This window comes from Enhydra lutris, unplaced genomic scaffold (assembly GCF_002288905.1).
Source record: "Enhydra lutris kenyoni isolate GAN:26980312 unplaced genomic scaffold, ASM228890v2 scaffoldscaffold12, whole genome shotgun sequence".
Lineage (NCBI taxonomy): Eukaryota > Metazoa > Chordata > Mammalia > Carnivora > Mustelidae > Enhydra > Enhydra lutris.
In genome coordinates, this window is record NW_019154096.1 from 37,199,745 (window position 1) to 37,224,789 (window position 25,045).

Below are 25,045 nucleotides of genomic sequence, written 5' to 3' on the forward strand. Positions count from 1 at the left end.
CCAGCCTCTTTGCCTGATGGTAGGACCAACTCTATGCTCTGTGGGGCGACTCTCACATCAAAGCTCTTGTGGGATCCGTCTGGAGCTAGTTTCCAGCTGATAGAATATCCTTGCTTAGCAAGGTTTTCCTGTCTTACCCTATTTCCCTAATTCTCCTTCTCTTGAGACTCTACCCTCCCACTTCCCACCCCCCCTCACCCGCCCGCCTAAACCATTTGTGCAAGAGTCCTCAACCTGTAGGGGTCTGCTTGTAGGGGTCCCAATTAGCGGCAAGAGGCCTGGGGCAATGGGGTCAAACACACCACAATGAAGAAGCAGACTCCAATGAGCTTCTCCCAGCCCCAGGAAGGCAGGTAGAAGCTAGAAAGGCATATACTTCCAAGCTATGAGGCACAGAATTGAGCATGTCATAAGCACCCATTAAATCCCGGAGGCCCGACTTGATTGATAAAACTCCATATTTTCATATGGTTGGCTCTCCTCACACTGACATCTCCATTCTCCCCCAAGTCCTCTGGAGCCAGGATCCACAATTAACAATTAACTTCATTTGCTCACCAGATTTAAGCACAATTAGTCACTGAGTTCGCCATTAGTTAATGGCAGGCAGAGTTTTCGGAACCATCATTTGTCTGCTTGGGGAGAAATTAAATAAATAAGGCCTAGGAGAAAACCTGGCTCCACCATGGATGCTGCTTTTAGACAAGCTGAGAAACCAATTCTAGTTCTCTCTTTTGTTCGTTTGTTTCAGAGGTAGAGTTTGGTGATTCATCAATTGCATATAACACCCAATGCTCATTACATCATATGTCCTCCTTAATGCCCATCACCCAGTTACCCCATCCCTCCACTCCCCTCCGCTCCAGTAACCCTCAGTTTGTTCCCTATAGTTAAGAGAGTCCCCTATAGTTTGTCTCCTTTTCTGATTTTGTCGTATTTTTTTTTCCTCCCTTCCCCTATGATCCTCTTTTTGTTTCAAGAAACCAATTCTTAGCCCTGTGTTTGCACTGTACGTGCTAAGCTGTCCTGATGATTCTGGACTGTGTGACAGTCTGGTAATCTCAGAGCAGGGCTTCCTGACCCCCAGAATAGCCAGGGTCACTTCAGTGTTAAGCCTGGAATCTGTTTCTAAAGCAAAAATATCAGGAATCAAAGAATTCAATAGGACAAAAAATAAAGTGGGTCTAGGGCAGGGGTGACGACAATAGGTGGAGACTCTATTGGGCACTATACCCAATACCAAGTAGCCAGTAAGCAGGAGGTGGAGGGTGCAGCCTGAGTCACCCTTGTGATTTGGGATTTGGTGTAAGAGTAAGGTCAGAAGTCAATGAGTTCCTAGATGTGTCAAGAATTGGAAACTGAAGAAGAGGGAAAGAACAGAGAGGCATTAATTCTAATGAAGAGCCTACCATGTGCTAGATGCGTTCACATAGTCATCTCTATTAACCTTTTCAGCCTTCTAGAGAAGGGATTCATATTTCTGTCGAAGAGCTCAAGGAAACAGAGCTGAGAAGATATAAGCCTACATCAATCAAGGCGATTTTCATCTACCATAGTTCTATACTCAATACTTCTCTGGAATCCTAGTTAGATGGGAACTTCTCTGGAGAGAATGGAGTCTTAGCTCTGACCCTGAATCTTCCCTAGGAACAGCTGTTTATGAGCTGAGCTGTGAATGAAAAGTAGAATATTAGAGGTACATAAGCTGCAAAGAACATACCAGGAAACAGGAACAATATGAACAATAATGGGGTAAAGGACATGATGTAATTTGAAGACTGGTGAGATTTAAAGAAGTAAGTTGATTGAGCTGCATCTTGAGACACAAAAATCAAGATGCTCCAGAGCATGAGGGTGCCAGGGCCCTTTCAGACACTAAGAGATCTGGAATCTGTAGAGGGATTTAACCTGTGCAAGCAGGTTGCTGTTTCTCATTCCTCAGTGACATGGCACTCAAAGGCCAAGAACTCATTTCTCCTGCCTCTCTACCCCACTCCTGCACCCAAACTTGAAGCTGGCCAGAGACACAAGGCCTAAGGTAGGCTTCCTGGCAAGAATGGAGTAATCTCTAATGAGCTTTCCAATTGAGGCTTCTGTGGAGCAGGACACTCAGGGCCTGCTGAGTGCCAAGAGGAATGACCACGTTCCTGTTGCCAATGTGCCCCGAGAGGAAACCTCAATGATTCAGCAGAGAAGATGTCCTAAAGGAAAAGATCAAACAAAGGCTGAACAGAACATACTCATTTGATTTCTCCTCCAGCCTCCCTCAAACATGTTCAAAGATAGTTATGAATTTAGGCTTCCCTTCTACCTTTCTCAGCTTAGGAGCAAAAATAGTGAATGTGGACTTCTAGAAGGATGAATATCCAAGGACAGGCTTGAAGCTTGGCTTCCTTTGCAGCTGGTAGCCCATGAAGAGGGATCATCTCCTCAAGTGGTCTTTGTACCTCTATTCTCTGGTTCCCTTCTCTACCCGAATCTCACTGTTAACCTCATTTTATCTAGTCTTACAGACTTTGCCCCTTGATCAGCCAGTTCTTCTTTCTCTTACCTCTGGTTCCTCTCAATCTAAAAGCATGATCAGGTCTGCCTCATCCAAAAACCATAACTACAACAGCCAAATGTCCCTGGAAAGCTCCCCCTCCTTACCACCCACCCTGCCACCACTACCTTTGCAAGCTACTGCCTCCTTTCCCCTGCCTCTTACCACTTGAGGTCTCAATAATGAAATATCCTCACTTCTTCAACTTTGGTTTATACTCCTTGAAATTTAAATTACACCCTTAGCATGCAACTAAATTTCTCTCTCAGTGGATAAAGGAGATCGAGCTACACTCAGCCAAGTTCCATGCTGCTGCTTAACATGCCTCATTATAGATAATCTACACCTGCCATAAGAGAAAACAGGCTCTCAAAGAATGCTGATGACTTCATTTGTTATTTAATCCAGCCTTCTTTCTAGTTTCACATGCCCCATGGCATCTGGGGAGAGAACATCCTCCTGTTGGCAGCAAGGCCTAACAATCATGGCACTGGTTCTTGTGGTGGTAGGGGAGCATAGTCTCAAAACCCCAGAGGGAAACAGTTATCAGCCCTAGACCAACTGCCTCAACTACCCCTGCTACATTCCCACAAAGCCTGTCCCCTCGAACACCATGATAATCCAGGTCCCTGGGCCTCTTCCCCCACCTCCCTAACCACAGACCTCCCTCCTCTTCCTCAGACATACCTTATATGTTACTGCTGTCCAAGGTCCTGTCCAAGCCCCACTGCTTGACAGTGTATAGTATCTCCATTGGAAATTCATCACCTTCCATAACGACGAGTATATGTCTTAGCAGAAGACTCTGAAGGCTCTGGGTTTAGCAGTCCTTATTTCTCCCAGATCAACAGGTGCACATTTCTAGCTATTCCTCAATCCATCCAGGAGGAATCTGGGATGGCCTCTTAGAGAAGGTTAACAACTGAACTGAATCTTAAGAAATAGATATAGATCTTAGTGCCTTGGAGAAGCAGGAGAGCAGGGCCTTCCAGGCAAAAGGAAAAGGGTGAAGAGCATGGGATATAGAGCCAGGGATCCTCTGGTCTTCTAGGCAAAATCTATTACTGGCAGGGGTAGGGAAGTACATGAGGCAAACATGTTTCTAGACAAACTGCTTCCCAGAGACCTGAAACGTGACTAAAAGACAATCTAGTGGTACAATACAGGCAGAAAGTATCTCTAAACTAATTTTAGGACACAATGGCAAATGACCTCTAGGAGTCACAGCAGTGATATTAATTCACTCCAATCCCTGCCATTCAGGCAGCTCCAACCCCCTGCAATGAACAGCCTGAGAGTGGTGAGCAGGCAATGACTGTGAAGGCCAAGGGAAGTGGAGTGGGTCAGTGTGTATGGTTAGATGGTTATAGAGGTGACATGTGGTACTGGAAAGGCAGCTTGGGCTCCACTGCATCCATAACCTTGACCACATTGGACTACATGGTGGCCTGCAACCTGTTCATCTTTTCTATGCCTAAGCCTGTTCCTCTGGTCATTCCAGAGAGGTCTTGGATCTCCCAATAATACTGAAGGGTTAAGGTGAGGATAAGTGAGCCAAAAGGGGTAGGAGGGTAGAAAAGGCGGCAACAGATCCAGGCAGCAAGGATATCTGGCAAGGGCAAACTTAACACCCTTCACCCTCCTCCTCCTTCCAGGCCATGACCAGCACTGAAATTCTACCAGTCATCCTCCACTGCATCTTCTTCTACAGGCCCTTTTTCCATTAGGGCTGAACCTGGAGACCATACCCTCAACCCTTTCCTAGTCCAGTTCACAGCTTCTCAGTCCAGCCTAGTCGCAAAAACTCATCTCCCACATGTGCCACCATGATCATGGCCAACTCCTGATTGAATCCTTCATTAGCTTAGTCATTAGTGTAGAAATCTTGGATCTTATATGCAAGGCTCTTTGTCCAGGGGCCCAGTCCAACCTCATGTTCAAATTTATTCCCCTAGCTTCCCTGTAAGCCCTGGTCTTCACCTAATCTGAACCCAGGAAGAGAGAAAAGGAGCACTGAATAGATTCTCTGGCATCTCCTTGGGGTCCAGCACTACATCTAACACTTTTAAATGCATTAGCTTTTTTTCCAGCCCAAACAACCCTCATAAAGCAGATATCAGCACTTCCATTTATTTCTAGAAAAAGAAGGGACGCCTGGGTGGCTCAGTTGGTTAAGCAGCTGCCTTCGGCTCAGGTCATGATCCCAGCGTCCTGGGATCGAGTCCCACATCGGGCTTCTTGTTCTGTGGGGAGCCTGCTTCTCCCTCTGCCTGCCACTCTGCCTGTGCTCGCTCTCTCTCTCTCTTTCTGACAAATAAATAAATAAAATCTTTAAAAAAAAAAAAGAAAGAAAAAAGGAGGAAAAGCAAGATAAGAAAACTTTAATTTAACAGGGTTTATTAATTCTTAGGGCAGCAACTCAGACCTTGGTCTGAGAGTTTCCACATCTTTGTTCCTTTTGGTCCAACCTGATGCTTCCCCTGAATACACAGTGAATTCACCCCTGCTTTTACGCAACATGCATTGCCTCTATCTAGAATGCCCTGCTGCTCACCATCACTTTCTAGATCTTACACCTCCTTCATGGCCCAGCTCCCTTCCTGCTACTTCAGCTGAGAATAATTATTTCCCCCACACTGCCTACGGCCCACGCATCTGACACATTATTCTGGGTTGTTCTGCTGGCATTTCTACTTCTCTCCTACTTCCCATGTCAAACAACTATCTCTCTGATGCAGGGTCCCTTCCAAGGATGACAGTGGATGCTCCATTCTCCTCACACATGCTCAGCGTAATGTTTACACAGAGCTGATGCTCAACCAGAGCTGAATGAACATTGGGGCAGCTCAAGCAATTCATTCGGAAGTATGCTCAGTAAAATCACTGCAAGAGGTCCTGTACTAGCAGGCATGGGGAGGGCATCCCATTCCCTTTCTCATCATGTTCTGTAGCTTTCTTGAGGTGGGGAAGCAGTAGAGAGCAACAGGTGCTGGGTGATGGTGACTAGAAAGACAAACTTGCCCTCTCAGACTCAGCGGACTTCTCTGCAGCAAGAGACAAGGATCCCAACCAAGCATACAAGGTGAATCCCAGGACCAGCGCATCCATGAACAGTCAGGTAACAGCAAGCAAGACTCCCAGTTTCCAATCTAGATCCTCTGTTTCCTCTTCAGTGAAATGGGGAAAATACAGTCCACTCCTCCCAGAGAAATGTGATGATGTGATTGTGTTTATAAGACATCTACTAGGGAATCTAGCACATAGTAGGTGTGCAACAATTATGTTCTATGGTTGACAAGGGTGAATATTCAACAATAGACTCTTGAAAAGGAAAGAGGAAAATTGTAAGAGGAAAATTAAAGGTACACTAGCAAACATAAAAGTAAATTAATTAGTTAATAAATAAGAAGCCCTGAATCATATAGTTCACCAATTTCTGTGGTAGAGACACTCCTACGATGACCAGTTCTAAGCTAGAACTATTGCTAGCCACCTCTGGCACAGCACTGCTTGTGGCTCACAAAACAAAACAACAACAAAAACAAACATTAATTCCATTTGCCACTCCCTCCACCTCCCTGTAAACACAGACGGACTTCTTTGTTATGTGGAAAAGAAATAATAACCATGACATCCAATGGGGTGTAAAGAGGAGAATGAGACCTCAGGAACCCTTGCCAGCAGGGCTGAGGCCTCCTTCCAGACAGCCTGCACGGCCTCAGCAATCCAGAGACCAGACGGGATTAGTCCCTGTGTGGGGTGTAGCCAAGTTCACAGACTATAGGTGCCTGGAAAGAACCACAAGCCTGTCTGTTCTGAGAATTCTCTTTGAAGGCACAAGAAAAGCCTTTTTCTGGCATCCTCCAAGGAAGATGGCTCACAGCTAGATAGCCCTTCAGAAATTTCTCAAATTTCCAAGGATATGAACATCCTGCATTTTCCTTCATGATTCATTTCTACTTTTTTCTCAGTTTGTCTCAGCCGGTCTGGTAAAGCAGCTTCTTTCTACAACCAGTACTTAAGTGGCACTCAGTTCCCATAGCAACACCTTGGGCTAGTAGCCCTCACACACCCAGCTCACCATCAGCCCAGAAAAACAATTTCAACAGATATTCCTCCCATCTCTAACTGAAACCTCCTCAACAAAAGAGACCTCACTTTATACAAAGTTCTAGAGGTTGTTGCAGACATGTAGAAAAAAAATTGAAAAACAAAATTTCACTGGGCAAAAGTGAAAGTGATCTCTTGCCATACATTTTGAGGGACATATGAGCATCAAAACAGGGTGAAAACCAAGTCTCTCTCAATGACAATATACAAATCCCATTGGAGACAGAATCTCCAAATCTTAACAGAGGAATTTTCTTAAAGTTTTGATCTGACAAAGACTATGAAGAGATCTTCACAATATTATTTTTGGGCCTTTAATAAAGGTTTGATATGGGGCCTATGATGTGTCCTGAGGACCAGAGCACTGAGATATGGTACTATGGACCATGCAAAGGTCATGAAATCAACTCTAAGGCATATGTGTTTCCTCCTTTCCTCATTAGAGGCAGCAGAAACTTGTTATACAATCCTCAGGGCTACCGCTTTTCATGGCCACTGTCCAGGAACAAATGCTTGAAACTATATCAAAGTTAAAATCTGGAAACTGCCCCTAGTAAAGTCTGATGTGAGAAAAAATAGAAAACTTGAATAGTCCTACAAGTATTAAAGAAACTAAATTCATATTTTGAAACCTTCCTACATTGAAAACTTGTGGCCCATACAGCTTCACTGTAGCGTGCTACCAAATATTTAAGAACTAAATAGCTCCAGTCTTCAACAAACACCTGTACATAACCGCCAATGAAGGTTTCTTCCTGTGATCAACAGTGGCTTATTAAACCCATTTCCTCTTACTGGACACAACCAAACACTATATTCTCTACCGCTCCTGGCAGTTAGGTTGGGGGTTATCGGATTAGATTCAAATTAATGGCCTATGGGCAGAATGTTGTATAATTCTCAGAAACCATATATATAAAATGAGAGTTTTACAATATACACATATCATGGATCTCTTAGTCATCCCTATGTAGAAAGTCCCCTGAAATATACTGGATTTGAATGAAAGCCAGAATGAACTGTATTAAGACATTTTGGCATTTGATTACTACTTCAGTAGAGCCCAGAGTAACCTGACAGATATACATACCCCAACACAATTTATGAAACCAGCAGAACTTTGATAATAAAACCTGGCAAAGATAGTAAGAAAATGAAAAATTATGGGCAAACTTAATCATAAATATAGATATAAACATCCTAAGCAAAATACCAGGAAAATGAACACAGTAATATATATTTTTAAAGATAAACATTGTAACCTAATTGGGTTTCTTTCAGAAATACAAAGTTGGCAGAGTGTTAGAAATATCAATGTAATTTCCTATTTAACATATTAAAACAGAAAAAGAAAACCCTATGATCATCTTCATGGAGGTAGAAAAAGAATTTCATAAAATATCTCATCTTAAGAGAAACAAAACAAACTCTAACTTCATAGGAATGAAGGAAATTCTTAATAATCTTTATCTGTAAAACATAACACACATCATTCTAAATTCCAAATGGCCAAACACTGAAAAAGCCTTCCATCTGAGACAAGAAACAAGATGAACAGGCCCACTGTATTAGTCAGCTTGGGCTGCCATAACAAAATTCCATAGGCTGCCTGGCTTAAGCATCAGAAATGTACTGTCTCACAGTCCTGGAGACTGGAAGTCTGAGACCATGGTTGGGTTCTGAAGGGACACAATTCCATTCCTGGCCTGATAAAATAAATGTCCTTATCATATTCCAAATGCATGTACTCTATCCCCAGAACCCCAAAAGTCTTAACTCATTTCAGGATCAAGTCTAAAGTCTACAGCCCAAAGTCTCATCTCAATATCATCTAAATCAGATATGGGTGAGACTTCAAGTATGATTCATCCTGAGGCAAAATTCCTCTCCTTCTGTGAACTCATGAAGCCAGACTAATTATGTGCTTCCAAAATATGTGGTCTGGCAGGCATAGGATTGGCATACCCATTCTAAAGGGAAAACCTGGAAGAAAGGAAGGGATGATGGGTCTTGAGCAAGTCCAATATGTAGCAAGGTAAATTCCACTAGATCTTAAGGCTCTATGGTTCAGTCCTGTAGAATCCAAGAAGTCCAAATTGACTTCCTTCATTACACTCCATGTTCTCTGTGCTCTTTAGCTCAAACTGGAAATGTCTTTGCTGGTATATTCCCAATCTATTCTTGGCTTCTGCTGAGATGGCTGATTAGGTCCATGAGTCACACTCCTGATCTCTTTATTAAATGGTTGCTCAGCCACATCCTTAGTGTTCTACATAGAATAAGCTCTCTCATTTCTGGCAATATGGACAGCTTGATAATTTTCCAAATCTCTGAGTTTTGATTCCAACAATTTCTTCTTCAATTCATCTCTTCCTTCTTGTCTTACCATAATCAGTCAGGAAAAACCAAGAGGCTCCTTCAACACTTTGCTTAGAAATCTCCTCAGCTAAATATCTATTTCATTGCTCACAAGTTTTAGCTTCCATAAAACACCAGAACACAGTTCAGGCAAGTTCTTCGCCAGTTTATAAGCTGCCTTTCCTCCAGCTTCCCATAACATAAACTTCCTTATTTTCATCTGACATCTCACCAGAATTGTCCTTAACATCCACATTTCCAGCCTGCACCTCAGAATTTTTCCAGCCTGTAACTATTACCCAGTTCCAAAGCTGCTTCCACATGCCTACGTATTTGTTACAGTAGTACTTCATTTCTCATACCAACATCTATATTAGTCAGCTCAGATTACCATAAGTATCAGACTGAATGGCTTGAAAAACAGAAATTTACTTTCTCACAGTTCTGGAGGCTGGAAGTCCAAGCTCGGGGGGCCAGCATGGTCACGTTCTGTTGAGGGCTCTCTTCTGGCTTGTAGATGGCCACCTTCTCACTGTGTCCTCACATGTCAGAGAGATGGAGAAAGAGAGAGAGATCTCTCTTCCTCTTTTTACAAGGCCACAATACTATCAGATTAGAGCCACATCTTTATGACCTCATTGGACCTTAATTCCCTCCTAGAGACCCCACCTCCAGATATAGTCATAATCCAGTTGAAGGCTTCAACACACATACAAATTTTGAGGAGATATTTTTCAGTCTATAGTACCCACTAACATTGTTTTTATTCAACATTATGCTGGAGGTCCTTTTGGTCCCTTAAAGGGAAATGGGAATAAAACTCTAAAGAATGGAAAAAATAGAATTCTGATTTTTCACAAGTGATATGATTATGTACATAGAAATTCCAAGAAAATCTATAGTTAAATTATTAGCATTAATAAGACTGTCCCCAAAATGACTAGATTTAAAATCAGTATGTGAATGAATTATTTTTCGATATACCAGCAACATAAACATTCAAAATAAAGTGAAAAATTGTAAGATATTACTTAAAATGTCACGAAAATTTCAGGTACCAAGTAATAACTCTAAAAAATGTTGTCTTATTTGTGGAGCATAACAAATAGCATGGAGGACAAGGGGAGTTAGAGAGGAGAAGGGAGTTGGGGGAAATTGGAAGGGGAGGTGAACCATGAGAGACTATGGACTCTGAAAAACGATCTGAGGGGTTTGAAGCGGCGGGGGGTGGGAGGTTGGGGGAACCAGGTGGTGGGTATTAGAGAGGGCACGGACTGCACGGAGCCCTGGGTGTGGTGCAAAAACAATGAATACTGTTATGCTGAAAATAAAAAAAAAAATGTCTTTATGGCAGAATTATTATTGAGAGAAATTAAACTGAGGGAAAAATACTTAAATAGAGAGATTACCATTACATGGGTTGGAATATTCAATATTGAGGAAAATTACAATAAATAAGAAATGGAAAGACAGATATACTATGTTCATGAGTAGAAAGGCTCATGTCATAATGAGGCCAATTACCTTGAAATATACCTGCAAGTGTATCTACTATTTCTGTGAAATCTAAGAAGCTGACTTAAAAATGTATATGAAAGAATAATGCCTCAAGCAGTTCTGGAAAAGAAAAGCCAAGATGAGTGTGGCAATTACAAAAGTATTATGGTGCATAAGGATAGACAGAGATCACTGGAAGAGGAAGGAAAGCCCAGCAACAACCTCTAGGACATACAAAAACTCCTACATGATAGAACAGGCACTGGAAACTAGTGGGGCTTGTCAAAACCCCTAACACTTTATAGCACAAAAAATGAACTTTGATGCATACAAGTTTTTAAAGACTGAGCAGGATTTGAGGGGAATCCAGAAAGGAATATAAATGGCAACACAGGAATCTAACTATAATACAAATGTGTGACATGATCTCTGAAAGGCTGGGGTAAGAATGAGCTAACCTAAGTAACTTTGGAAAAAAGTGTTTTACTGGAAAGTGTAAGGCTCAAGACAAAAGGAAGAGTCCATAAACACTGTGTTCTAGTTGATAAATTTGTCTCTCATGAGAGTATGAGTTAGTAATTCTGAAACTGGTATGCACACATACCGGAGTTCAACACATAAGTAAATGAATGGTGTATAGTTGGATCCATGTTTCTGACTATTAGAGAGAGAAATTACAGAGAAGCAAAGGGAGAAACTAGAATGAACCACGTGGTACCAGATTCAAGTCAGAGACAACAGTATGGATTCATGTTTAGCCTAGTAAAGGTACAGATGAAACAACTACAGATACGTGAGTTAGCACACATACAGACACCTCCTAGCTCTAACCTCTGAAAGGGTCTAGAAGTAGTGATGCCTGATAGCAATGAGCATACCCAGAGCCCATATCTTAGATTCTAATACCATTCTTAAAGAAAGTTCCTTGGGGAAATGCTTGATTCTGGGACTGAGGCCGAGAATATAACAGATGATCGTGGAGCACCCCCATAATGTCAGAAAGCAAAAAAGTGCTAAGAAATCATAAGAATGGGGGCATACCAGAAGGACACAAGAGCCAACCCGAAAGACCTCCCAATGGCCGAAGCTGAAATAACTTGAGCAACAACATAAATATAGTAGTACTGGATTGTAACTTGAAGGGTAAAATATTCATGAGTCCATACTAACACAAATTAATGATTGAATGAATATATACATGGGGAGAGAAGAAATTAATCTCCCTTAAAGAACTCCGAATAACTTACACAGATACGCCCTCCTCCAGGAAGTGGAAGTGAACACTCTGTGCTTAATGACTTGCCTCTAAAGGGTAGAGTGTGGAAGAGAAGGAAAAGTAACTCCATGTTGGAGAAACCTGGTGAACCCTGCTTTTGCCAAAAGAACAAAACCAAGAGCGCCAGTATTAAGTAATGTCCATAGAATGTAAACATGACACAAGGTGATGAGAAGGGTATTCTTCCAAAAAACCTACGAAAAAAGAAACTAGACAAATCCAAACTGAGGAACATTCTATAAAATATTTGACCAACACTCCTCAAAACTGCAAGGTTTGAAAAACAAAGTTTGAGAAACTATAATAGATCAGAAAGACAAAGGACACATGAGAACTAAATGTAACATGATCTCCTGCATGGGATCCCGGTGCAGAAAGAGGACCCTGGGGAAAACTGTGGTATGTAGTTAACAGTAATATACTAATGTTGGATTTCAGTTGTAAGAAAATACCATCACAATGTAAGATGTTGCCAATGGGGGAAACTGGGTAAGGAGTACACAAAAATTCTCCGTACTAGTTATGCAATTTTTACATAAATGTTAATTACTCTAAAATAAAATATTTATTTAAAAGCATCAGAGGGGAAAGCTTGGTGTCTTCAATAAATAGTATATCAAAATTGTTTATTCATATGGATTAAAGGATAGTCTCCAAAATAAATTCAAGATGAATAAAAAACATATTTGTGAAAACTCAATAGTGAACAATTTTTAAAGCAAATTATATGATCTGGTGTTAGGGGTGATATTTGTTAAATAGCACACTAATAGAACAAACCCCAATGGGAATAACTGATGATAAAGTTGACTATATTACTATTAGATCTTGACTGTAAAAGACACTGTAAGTAAAATAAAATATAAGCCACAGACAGGAAAAAAATATTTGTACACATGTGACAGATAAATGTATGATTGATAAGATTACAACAAATAATCTAATCGAACAAAAGCAAAAACTATGAACAAAAGATGTACAGAAGGATAAACCTAAATGAAAATAAACTTATGGAAAAACGTTTAGCCTCCCTTATAACCAGGCAACTGCGAATTAATATAGACATAAAAGATCATGTCATACCCATCAGATTTTCAAAAGTGAAAAGTATGAAGTCATCAATTATTCACAAGGTTAATAAACAATGGGTACTATTACCCAGCTATTAAGAATGTAAATTGGCAAAACTGCATTAGAGAGCAATTTGGCAATAGCTAATAAAATTAAACAGGCCTACATTAATGAGCCAGCAATTCTGTTTCAAGGTTTGGATCCAAAGAAATACATCCACGTGCTCATAAAACATACAAAATTGCAAATAGCAGAGCTGTCAATTCTGGCAAAATACTGGAAATAATCCAAATGTCAGTAGGGAGACATGTAACATAAATATAAATATATTATACACTTACATATTAAAATTACAGATTATATATTTACATACTGAAAATATACTGAGTATATTAAAGATATGAAAGATCTAAATATTGAATATATTAAGATATTAAAAATATACTAAATATATTAAAAATAATCCTATTTTTTACAGATGCATAATACATATGGTACAATTTTATATATACAGTATATATGTGATCTTGACAGACTCTGAATTCATTTCAATAAATGCCTCTGGATAGAAAAAAAAATAAAACTGAAGATAAGTTTGAATGTGTGTTGAATTTTGTAAAATTTGGTTCAAAAGCATAATTTAAGGGAAATTAAGTAACATTGGTCACATAAATATTTGTTATATTACTTTTAAATATATCTCACAATTTAAATGTTTTGTACAAAATCCGAGGTAAATAATGAGATGTGGACAGTGATAAAAATACAAATATTGAGCAAGTGCTGAATTCATTTACTCACAGAACTAATATTTGGCAATTCTCAGCTATTGTGGTTACAGAAAAGGAATGCAAATGTCATAATTTTTTTTACAATGTAAATATATTAACTAGCAAAAATGAAAAGTAATGTTAAGGGAAATGGGAGGCAACCTGTGTATGGTAATTTCCTAGTAGAGACTCAAATAATGGAAGCAGGTATTTAAAACGTACATGAATTTCTTCAGTTTTCAGATTTAATTGTGTAACCACAGAAGAATAATTTAGAAACTATTGTTTCCTGTGATAGAAAAAAAAAGCTATCAGATTTCAGTAGTACATTTAGTTTCACTTACATTGTTTTTCCTAAAAGTAATAATAAATGTAATCATTTTACTAAAAATAGATTTGATCATATGATCTTGTTTTTTCCTACATTACCTCTCTATATCCATCTATCAACATGCAGAGCCAGATACCTAAAATTATTTTCTCCAAATAAAGATATTGTGTATTTGAGGCAGAGGTGAAATTTTTTTATTTTTTATTTGAATTTTTATGATAAAAATAAAAAAATTATTAAAAATACAACCATTATTATTTTAAGACTCCTAAGGCAATGAGAATTAGGTTCAACCTGCAAGTTGTAGTACGTGACAGAGGAATTTTAAGGAAGGGAATACTAACTCAACTGGAAAAGTTCAAAAACAATCCAAGGAAGAGCAAGCTGTACCCACACTGAGAGGAACCATCAAGTATCCCGAAGAACTGAAGGATGGAATGTGTGGTGGGAAGTGGGGGTAAGTGAGGAAAGCAAATCTGAAAATGACTGGTTCACAGGACAGTGAAACACCTACCTTTAGTAGTGTAGAGATTAAATGTTTATAGCAGCAATGTTCACAATAGCCAAGCAAAACAATGGAAAGAGGCCAGATGTCCGTTGACAGATGAATGGATAAAGAAGAAGTGGGGTGTGTGTGTGTGTGTGTGTGTGTGTGTGTGTGTGATGGAATATTACTCAACCATCAAAAAGAATGAAATTTGGCCATGCACAACAAGTGGATAGAACTAGAGGGTATTATGCTAAGTGAAATAAGTCAATCAGAGAAAGAATGCTATCAAATGATTTCACTCATATGCAGAATTTAAGAAACAAAACAGAGGAGCATAGGGGAAGGGAAGGAAAAGTAAAGTAAGATAAAACTGGAGAGGGAGGCACACCATAAGAGACTCTTAACTATAAGAAACAAAGTGAGGGTTGCTGTAGAGGAGGGGGGATGGAGTAACTGGGAGATGGCATTAAGGAGGGCGTTTGATGTAATGAGACCTGGGTGTTATATCCAACTGATGAATCAAAGAACTCTACCTCTGAAACTAATAACAACCAAAAAAAGGTGTAGAGATAGATTTTAGCATGTTAATGACAGTTTCAGTAGAGGAAGCTGGCTATTAATACCGTATATGCAAAGTGCTGGGAAAGTGCAGGAAGATGGGATTGTTCACTGAGTCTGGCAGATCACAGAAAGATTCACAGAGGATACAATACTTGAGTAGTTCTTGAATGGAAAATGATGAGTCTTCCAGGAAGACAAGAGGAATAAAGTATTCCAAGATGTGTTAAAAAAAAAAAAGCACAGGAAATAGACAACTTGTTGGAATTATAATATGTGTGAGGAGGAATGGAGAAGGGCAGGGACTCAGAGACAACAAGGTTGTAAGTTTATTCCCCACTCTGGGGCTTTCTGAAAGAGATCTGACTGCTAGCGGCACAACACTAACAGACTTTCTTTCTTGGGCACTTGGAAATGACATGAACAAATTTGCCTTTTAAAAAGATACTGAGGGAGCACCTGGGCGGCTCAGTGGGTTGAGTGTCTGACCCTTAATTGTGGTTCAGATCATGATCTCAAGGTCATGGGACTAAGCCCCGCCTCAGGCTCCATGCTGGACATGGAGCCTGCTTGGGATTCTCTCTCTCCATCTGCTCCTCCTCCTGTTCATACTCTCTCTTTCTCTCTCTCTTTTTCTCTCTCCCTAAAATAAATAAGTCAATCTTTTAAAATAAGTAAGTGAAACGATAAAAAGACACCTGGAATGTACTGGTAAGAGAAAAACAGAAAAGATGGATTTAAAACATCCAAAGGCAGGGAGCAATTCATCTAGTGTCTGAGCACCTGCTCCCCAAGTACACTGAAGAAGGGGAGATTTTGAGAAATATTTACGAAGAATCTAAAGGCGATGAATGATTGCCTGTGGGAAATGGGGACAGGCTTGGCTAGGGAAAACTCCATGACCAGGTGGACAGCGACACTCTTCAACTAATGAATAGTGTTGGTGGGATGGTTTGAGGGTCAGGCTAATGAGCTCAGCACTGAACATGTCAAGTTTAGGTGTCTGGCTTGGACCAGGGCCACAGATGTCACATCTTCGGTATTTGCTGGTAATTGAAGCCTTCAGAGTAGAAACATTGCCCAGAAAGGGCAGGGGAGTGAGCTAAACCATGAGCTGAATGTGTAAGCTTGGAAATCTACCATGTCAGGCATCCTCCAGCCTGTCCTGTACTTAAGTGGCTGATTATTTTTAGGCAGCCTGTCAGATTACATTTATCCATCTGGTTGGTTCTAGCACTTTGTTCCATCTTGTTGATATCATTTAGAGTCTTGATTCTATCAGTCAACAGATTAGCCATCCCAGACCTTCCAGTGTAAAATGGTTTCTCACTGGCACACACTACTCTTCTCATTTTCCTAATAAAATAACAAGGGTAAAATGTCACACGATCACTCAATAATGCCACTTTTTTATAAGCATCTTTGGAACTGGTACCTAGAGCCTAAGAAGATAAGAGCCAGAAGTGAAAGGTCAACAGGACGACGTGTAAAGGAAAATGATTAATAAAATGAATTGCAGGGGGGAAAAATAACTGTAGTTGCTCAAATGAAAATCACACTGACAATAGAGAAAACAGAATCGATGGCATGAAGGTGAAGAACATACATCAAAAGCTGCCTCTGAATCCAGAATAAAAGAACAAAGAAATGGAAGGCAAGTGAAAAGGAAATGCTAATAGTTACAGAGACGAGAGACCAGAACAGCATCCTCAGAATATACCAATTGCAAAGACACATGTAAATTTTATTTATAATCGAAGTTAGGATTGTCATTGTAACTGAAGTTATAATTGTAGTTATAATTGAAGAAAACATCCCCGAGTACAACAAACCAACAAAATATAAAAGCATGAAAACTGGGGTGCCTAGGTGGCTCAGTTGGTCAAGCGACCGTCTTTAGCTCGGGTCATGATGCTGGAGTCCCAGGATAGGGTTCTGAATTGGGCTCCCTGCTCAGCGGGGAGTCTGCTTCTCCCTCTGACCCTCCACCCTTTCATGCTCTCTCTCACTCCCTCTCTCATTCTCTCTCTCAAATAAACAAATAAAATCTTTTTTTTTTTTTTTAAAGGCATGAAAACTGGAAGGGTTCACCACATTTGAAGGAAATCCAATGCAAGGAAACATACACTACTTGTAGGCATACTAACAAAAATTTGTCAAAAATCAACTACAGAAATTCAAGCTTAAAATGGGAGAAGGACACAGAGCCAAAGGGAGAAAAATAGAACTGGTCATTCATACCCAGTGGAGTCCTGCATGGTAGAGAATATAAACTCAGATCCAACTGGTTATCATTCATACATAAAGAACCAGAAATCAAACACATTTGCAGAAAAGAAGGAGTTCAGGAGAAAAAATGTTTATATTCTGTTGTTGAATCACCTACTAAAAACATACTTCAACCAACCAAGAGTTAAACTGACAGTAAGAACCTAAATATGCAAAAACTGGACACAGGATGATATTTAGATTTTAAAAAACCTATCAGCAGGAGCCACACCCAGCTTATCAAAATTATCTTAAGGAGAAAGATTTTTAAGATCCATACCTATTAGAACTGGCCATGAATTTAATCTGTCATAAAATAATTACACATTGAAATATACAGTCTCTAATTTGTATGCCTTGATTTGTATATTTGCCTTTAAAAAGCACTTATATTGTCAATAAGCTTTATGTAAAAGGTATTTATAAGTCCTTTAAATTTTGTATCATCTGCGAAACTGACTAGCATGTATCTGTATCTTAATCTAAGTCCTTGATGATTGTTTAATGCTATAGCTCCAAGGTCAGAACTTTATGCCACTCAACTGGGCAATCATCTACCAAGTTAAGCCAAGTATTATTAATGCTCTGGGACCAATTTTAATCAATTGCAAATCTATCTAACTATAAACCACATTTTCCATCTTATTTACAAGATTACTATGTAAACCCATCAACTCTACTGCTGAAATCAAGATATACTATGTTTATAGAGTTATTCTAATTTGCCAGTCTCATAAGCCTGTCAAAAATAAACAAAAACAAATCCAAAGAGGTCAGCCTAACCCAACATGATTTTTAACTGGGGAACTGGTACTACCTCCTAGGGATCTTTCCTAGATACTCACAACTCTCCTTTCAAATAGATCATTTATAACTTTTCCCATGGTTGCACATCAAATTCACTGGCCTATCAAGTAAAAAATTTAAAAATTCAACTGTTTTTCAAATATTTAACCATCACCGATAATCTGACACCATTCCCATCTTCAAATATTATGAACAGTGTACTTGCATATATTTCTGTAAGTTTCCAATGCCTTAGAATAATTATCCAACTACATCCAGAAGCAAGATTTTAAAAGGCATCAAGGGAAAGATGAATTTATTTATTGAGGACCAACAGAGTGCCAACATCATGGTGGATTTCACAAAGCTCACTTTAATCAATATAGCACACCACTGAACTGGCAGAATTGTGTATGTTTTGGAGGTGAGAAAGCTAAGGCTCTGACCCATCAAATGACCACCTTAAATCATACAGAAAGCACACCGTGATGCTTAGCACACCATTTGAATTCAGTGATTTTTATATTACAGCAGAGATTCTACTCTACTTTACCATCCATTAACACCACACAGACAGTATTCCTCAAGTCCTCACCTTCTCTTTCCTTGAGACACATTTTTAATCAAAATTAGGGCTTAGAAATTCATCCTATCAAAACTTTACAACTGTTTTCTTCAGCAGGCTCCCCTAGTTGGCCCTACCTGCAAGGACAGGATGTCCCTGTTTTGTTTTACAACCCTGTGTATTGCCTTCCAACTTCTATACTTGTAGCCATCTGACTCCACAGGAGAGACCCTGGGCTGTCCCTATCCCTCCTCACTGGAATAACTTGTGATTAGACTACTACCACTTCATTGTTTAAAGACCCTTCCCTCTGAAATTTTCTTTAGTCTTAGTTAACATCCAAGTTATGAGTAGCTCATCCTTCTTTTTCATATGTTTGGTATGATAAATTTCAGTAAGATAGTTTCTCTTCCTCCCAAACTTCCCATTTACTTGCATTATCAACAAATCACTTTCTTTTCATAATAATTAAAATGAGGACAGCTCCACATGGTGTCAAATTTGCCATAAATATCTTGGTTGTTTTCCATGATACTTGACCTTGATTGTTAGACACCAAAAACACCTAGGTTGTTGGAAGATAAATGTTCCCATAGTCACTGAACACCAACAGCAATGACCACTTCATTTAAACTACCTGTTTCCACTTCGGGGATACTGGAGGTGGGGTGTCTTTGCACACTGGGTGGTCTCACTTTAAGTTGTTACTGTGTCCCTCTCAGTAGTTCTTGAGATAGCTTCTCTGACACCCCAGATGTCCTCCATCATAGAGCACAAGCCCAATGAGGAGCTTGCTCTCAGCAGCAAATATTGTCACTGGTTTCACCAGCATCCCAGTGCATCCTCCTTTCCCTCCACAGCCATCCATTTTTTCCTCCAACTTTCAATGCTCATTTTTATTATTATTTATTCTCTTACTGACTCTAGGTTACCTGAGTCTGTCAAGTTCTCTTGTTTATTCATTCATGCATTTACCCCACCTCTATTAAATTCTAGCCCAGTGCCAAGTCCTTTGCTTACCATGGAGAATTCTAATATGAATGTTACACAGTGTCCACCCTCAAAGAGCTTGTGGTCTAATTAAGAAAGTAACATATAATAAGTCCATTTAATAAACTCAAGGATAGAAACACAAGGAAAACAAATAAATGAAAGTTAAAACTGAATTTAAGGAGCTCTATATAGAAAATGCCTTAGAAAAAAAGAAAGAAAGAAAACCATACAAGATTTAAAAAAAAAAAAAAACTGCAACTTGAAAAATTCAACTCTTAAACTAGCTAAGTATGGGACTTATATTAAGATACCCACAAAGGCTTAACCATTTGAGGCAGAACAGAACATGCGTGTAGTTAAATAAAGGTAAAGTTGGAAAGGTGGCCAAGGCCAAGTGAAGAAAACATGCTAAGGAAGCTGAATTTTAACCAGAAATGTATGTGGAGCCACTGGATATTTAAACACAAAGTTTTGACCAGCACTCTTTGAACAAAGGTGTTTCTGCTGGCTATATAAAGAAAGGGTTGAAGAAGTGAAAAAAGGACCAAAAAAGGGAAATCAGAAGGCTGTTGTAATAAGCTCAGTGGTCATCAGGACCTAGATATGGTACAGAGAATATAGAAATAACTATTCGCGAGATTGAGGAGGTAGAATGGATATCATGGATATCATCTATCCACAGAGTAGTCCCAGAGAATATGGAGCAGGCTGGTATTTAGAGTAATCACAGTTTATGTTTAGTTAAAAATAATATTCAAGGAAAAAGAAAGTAGGGTCAATAGGTAGAGCAGAGGAAAGTTTTAGTACAGTGAAACTATGTGGCTATAATGGACATATGTCATTACACATTTATCCAAATCTATGGACAGTACAGCACAAGGAATGAGCCTTAAGTAAACCATGACATTCAGTTTATACTAATGTTTCTGGGCTGGCTCATCAAATGCACCACACTAGCGAAAAATGTTACTAATAGGGGAAATTGGTGGGAGATAGTATAAAGGAACCCTCCATACTTCCCATTCAATTTTCCTATAAACTTGAAACTGTTCAAGAAAATAGTCTACCGTTAGAAAACAAAATAGAAGGTACAGGAAGTGCCAACTTGAGACCTCCTAGGACCATGGGCATGGCACATTAGGTTAGCATCAAGGAAGGTCATCTTTCTCTCTCTCTTTTTTTTCAAGATTTTATTTATTTATTTGTCAGAGAGAGAGAGAGCACAAGCAGGGGAAGCTGCAGGCAGAGGGATAAGCAGCTTCCCCACTGAGCAAGGAGCCTGATGTGGGACTTGATCTCAGGACGCTGGGATCAGGACCTGAGCAGAGGGCAGCTGCTTAACCAACTGAGCCACCCAGGCATCCCAAGGTGGGTCATCTCTTGAGTACAGTCTACAGAGTAAGTCTGGGGAAGCCCTGTCTCCATAATTCCTCAGGAGCCCAGTGTCTGCTCAGAGGGTTGGACTCCACGCCTTTTAAGTTCTTTAACAGGATGCTGCAGCTGTAGATGGGACAGAGGAGGACTAGGCATGCACCCCATCGCAGGAGTGGCACAGTACATTTGCCCCCGAGGAACCCAGCTCCCTTGAATCATCTGATTTTTGTACTCATAAGCTAGAGCGTGAACACCCAATTCTACAGCCAGTTTGTGTATACGGATGACTTAGCACAGCTATAAAGTCAGGAGGTTTTCAATTCATGAATCTTATGGTTCAAATGTGAAACAGTACGCAGACCGCAAACTGTATTTCACACAATGCTAATGGATCCATGAATACAGGAGCAAAGAGGAATAAGAAGGATGAAAAAAATGCAAAAGGTGTGGAAAATCTCCTATTTGACCTTTAGAAAAAGGTGTTCTGTTAACACTTTGCCCAACAGGAGACCGATATGTATACCAGGTATAAGCATTTGCCCTCAAGATAAAAATAGAGAAAAACAAAACCACCAAAGTCAGCTCCCTCATTGCATAGGTCTAATATGCACATAAACACATAGTTACACAGTGTGATAACTGCTAAGAACGAAAAGTACTGGAGTCTATGAAGAGAAAAACAGAAAAGGGTGATTTAATTTGAGGTGTATTCAGGAAGGCCCCTCAGAGGAGATGACATTTGAGCAGAAGCTTGAAGGATGAGTCAGAGCTGACCAGGTTAAAAAGCAGAGAACAGCATTCCAAAAACATGAATTAGCTTAAGTGAAAGCCAAAGCACAAAATGACCTGTGAGCTCTGATGAGCAGACAGGAGCCAGGGAAGCAAGAAGACTGAGAAATTATAGGAGATAAAGTTAGGGAGGGCATGCAGAATGCCCCTACAGCTTTGTAGACAGTCCTGAAATAGTGTTGGTCTTCCAACTTTGTTCCTCATCAAAATTCTTTCCCCATTCTAAACCCTTTATGTGTGTGTGTGTGTGTTTATGTGTGTGTTTATGTGTATGTGTATGTGTATGTATATGTGTGTATGTATATGTGCACACGTATGTGTGTGTGTATTCTGTTGGACTTTTGATGGTAGTTTCATTGAATCTATAGCTCAATTAGGAAGGCCTTCCATCTCCACATTATTGAGTATTCCAATCCCATCCATGAATATTGGACATCTGTCCATTTGTTTTTAGATCTTTAATTTCTCTCGGCAATATCCTCCAATAATTTTTCCACTAAGAATTTAGTTCTTTCACATCTTTTAAAATATATCCCTAAAAATTTTATGTTTTTGATGATGCTGTAATTTTTTAAAAATTTTCCTTGCCAGTTTTCAGTTGTTAGTATATAAAAATATAATTGATTTTTATATGGTGACTTTGTTTCTTGCAAATTATAAAGATTTATTTATTAGATTTAATTTTATTAGAAGATTGTTAAGATTCTCTACAAAGACTATCATGCCATCAGAAAATACAGGGCTACTTCTCCCTTTTAAGTCTGTATACTTTTTTTTAAAAAGATATTATTTATTTAATTGAGAAAGAGAGAAAGCAGGAGTGGGGGGTGGTGGGTAAAGGGAGAGGGAGAAACAGACTCCCTGCTAAACAGGGAGTCCAAAAGGGCTGGATCCCAGGGTGCTGGGATCATGACCTGAGCCAAAGGCAGACAAATGCTTGAATGACTAAGCCACGCAGGAGCCCCAAGTCTGTACATTTGTTATTTCTTTTATTGCTTCTTGGTCAGGCAGGGACACACACCACAATGTTGGGAAGTACAATAAAAATGTCATCATTAAGTATATTATTAGCCATCAATTCCCTAAGCCTATCAGGGTGTGGAAGTTTCCTTTTATTTACTTATTCTTAAATAATGACTGGGTGTTAAATTTTGTCAGATGCTTGTCTGTATCACTTGAGATGAAGATCACATTTTTGTCCTTTATACTTTGTTAATGTGGTGAATCACATTGATTGGTTCTCAAATACTGAAACAAAACTGTATCCCAGTGGAGAAAACTTTACTTGAAAACGACGTACTCTATTTATACATTGCTGAATTCAGCCGGCTCCTGTTTTGTTGGGGATGTTTGTATCTAAGTTTGTGGGGGATACTGGCCAATAATTTTCGTTTCTTGTCCTATCTTTTTCAGTTTTTGATATAGAGTGATAGCAGTTTCATTAAATGAATTTAAAAACATTTTCTCCTCTTTTATTTTCTGAAAGAACTTACAATTAGTCTCAGTTCTTTGAATGCTGGATAGATCTCACCAGTGAAGCCATCTGGGCCTGGAATTTCTTTGTGGTGAGGCTTACAAATCCACTATCTTTGATATATAGATATTCAGATTTCTATTTCTTTTCAAATCAGTTTTTATAACTTGTGTTTTTCAAAAAACTGTATCCATATTCATCTAAGTTGTTTAATTTATTGGCATAAAGTTGCTAAACAACTTTCAAAATATTGCCTTATTATCTTTTTAATGTCCACAAGATCTAAAGTGAAATCCCCACTTGCATTCCTGATATTGATCATTTCAGTTTTCTTTCATTTATTTTTCTTCTTTTTTTCATTTATTTTGCTTGATTAGTCTTGCTTGGGGTTTACCAACATATTAAATTTATCAAAAAAAACAACTTTTATCTTTGCTAATTTTCTATATTATCGTACACATTCCATTTCTTTCTTTAAAATTATTTTAAGTTTAGCTTATTCTTACTTTTCTATCCTTTTAAAGGGGGAACTAAGAATCATGAATTTAAGTACTCTTTGGCTTCTTTTTTTAATGATTTTATTTATTTATTTGACAGACAGAGATCACAAGTGGGCAGAGAGGCAGGCATAGAGAGAGAAGGAAGCAGGCTCCCTGCTAAGCAGAGAGCCCGACGCGGGGCTTGGTCCCAGGACACTGGGATCATGACCTGAGCTGAAGGCAGAGGCTTTAACCCACTGAGCCACCCAGGTGCCCCTGTTCTTTGGCTTCTTAATAGGCATTTAAAACCATAACTTTCCTTTAAGCACTATTTTAGCAGTGTTACACAAATTTTGATATGCTTTATTTTCATTATTAGAAATATTGTTTATATTTCTTTCGTGATTTTTTTTTTCTTTGACTCATAGGTTTAGACCTATGTTATTTAAATTTCACTGGGGATTTTCTAGATTATTTGTTTTTATTATTTTCTAATTTAACTTAATTATACTGGTAGAATATAATCTATAAGACTTTACTTTTTTGAAATTGATTGAGATTTAAAGTTATGGCCCAAGAAATTATCTGTCTTGCTGGATGTTCCCTGTATACTTGAAAGAAATGTGTATTCTGCAATTGTTGGGTGTAGTATTCCATAAATGTCAACCATGTCAAGTTGGTTAATAGTGTTGTTCAGATCTTCTACAGACTTACTGGTCTTTTGCTTACTTGAGAGGTCAATTTCTAATAGAATGAAGTTAAATTTTGAACTATTTTAGATTTTTCTGTTTCTCCCATTAGACTTGTCACATTTTACGTCATAGACTTTTTGATGCTTCCTTATTAGGTGCATACATATTTAGAATTGTTTTCCTGATACAAGTGCTCTTTTTATCATCATATACTATCCCTCTTTATTCCTTATAATACTGTATGGTATACAGTTAACCCTTAGACAACATAGGTTTGAACTGCATGGGTCCACTTATCTGTGGATTTTTTTTTTTATAAATACAGTATAGTACTATAAATGTATTTTCTCTTCCTTATGATTTTCTTAATAACACTTTCTTTTCTCTAGCTTACTTTATTGTAGTAATATGACATATGATACACAAAACATACACAAATATGTGTTAACTGACTATGTTATCAGTAAGGCTTCTGGTCAACGGTAGGCCAATAGTAATTAAGTTTTTGAAGAGTCAAAAGTTATATGGTGAGGGGGGAGGAGTCAAGATGGCGGAGAAGTAGCAGGCTGAGACTACTTCAGGTAGCGGGAGATCAGCTAGATAGCTTATCTAAAGATTGCAA

General features: G+C 39.0%; 1 protein-coding gene across 1 annotated transcript in view; it reads right to left on the reverse strand.

Annotated features, from left to right (window-relative positions):
* LOC111145173 (glutamate ionotropic receptor delta type subunit 1) overlaps positions 1-25,045 on the reverse strand; it is a 691,817-nt gene that overhangs the window by 67,881 nt on the left and 598,891 nt on the right. The gene's annotated exons all lie outside the window — the stretch shown is intronic.